At 29.8% G+C, this 1,160-nt stretch overlaps 1 non-coding gene across 1 annotated transcript; it reads right to left on the bottom strand.

Annotated features, from left to right (window-relative positions):
* Nucleotides 1-264: 264 nt before the first annotated feature.
* LOC115803981 (U6 spliceosomal RNA) lies at nucleotides 265-369 on the bottom strand. Its single transcript, XR_004024785.1, has one exon. It is a non-coding gene; the product is annotated as a U6 spliceosomal RNA (small nuclear RNA).
* Nucleotides 370-1,160: the final 791 nt, after the last annotated feature.

Genomic DNA, 1,160 nt, shown 5'->3' with positions numbered 1-1,160 from the left:
TGGCTTTTTTTAAACTTTTTATTTCATATTGGAGTGTAGCTGATTAACAATGTTGTGTTAGTTTCAGGTGTACAGCAAAGTGATCCAGTTACACATATTCATGTATCTGTTCTTTTTCAAATTCTTTTCCCATTTAAGCTGTAACATAATATTGAGCAAAGTTCCCTGTGCTATACAGTAGGTCCTTGTTGATTATCTATTTTAAATACAGCAGTGTTTGCATGTCAATCCCAAACTCCCAATCTATCCCTTCCCCTGGTAAAATAAAATATGAAATGCTTCACGTATTTGCGTGTCATCCTTGTGCAGGGACCATGCTAATCTTCTCTGTATTGTTCCAATTTTAGTATATGTGCTGCCAAAGAGAGCGTGAGGAATTTTCATTTCTAAGTCTTCACCAGAAATCACATCATTTTGTGCTTTGGATTTTGCTTTTCACACCTATCATTAAATCATAAACATATTCCATATTGTTAAATTGTTGTATAATTATCATTTTAGTGACTTCATTATATGCCATAAAATTTATTCCATTATAATTTCCTTAGTCATTTTTTTCCTTATTAGATATTTAGACTTTTATTTCTCTCAAATTTTAATTATTATATATAACCTTGATATAATACACAGTTTGTACATATGGCTTCACTTTTATTTAGAATCAGTTCCTTAGGAAAAGTTCCCAGAAGTGACATTATCATGTCACATAGTCAATGTATTTTGATATGTGCCAGCTTTTATCATGAGTCAGCACTAAATATTACAAATCTGAATATATATATCTACCAATATGCTGGGTGTAAGAGGCATTTTTATTTAGGTAATAAGAACATTTTTCCATGTTTGTTTTTAAATTATCTTTCCTCTTTTGCTCACCAGTTATCAGTATTCATGCTTTATAAACTTATCTTTTGTGGATTCTGTGTATGTCTTACCAATATGTAATTTTCTGCAATAACATAAATATTAAAATAAGTGATTTTCTGTAATAACACAAATATTCTTCCCATATTAATATTTAAAAATTAAGTGAGGATGAGGTTGGTAGGCAACTTTGGGTTCAAATGTACTTATGAATTTGACTTATTTGGGGGTAGATTATCAAGAAAAGTTAATGTGTGTGTATATATATATAAAGAATTGTGCTAGTGAGTTTTGCT

This window comes from Delphinapterus leucas, chromosome 2 (assembly GCF_059928025.1).
Source record: "Delphinapterus leucas isolate spDelLeu-1000000601 "Yukka" chromosome 2, BTC_Dleu_Yukka2, whole genome shotgun sequence".
Taxonomy (NCBI): Eukaryota; Metazoa; Chordata; class Mammalia; order Artiodactyla; family Monodontidae; genus Delphinapterus; species Delphinapterus leucas.
Note: the sequence above shows the minus strand (reverse complement) of the source record. Positions and strands in the feature narration are given on the sequence as shown.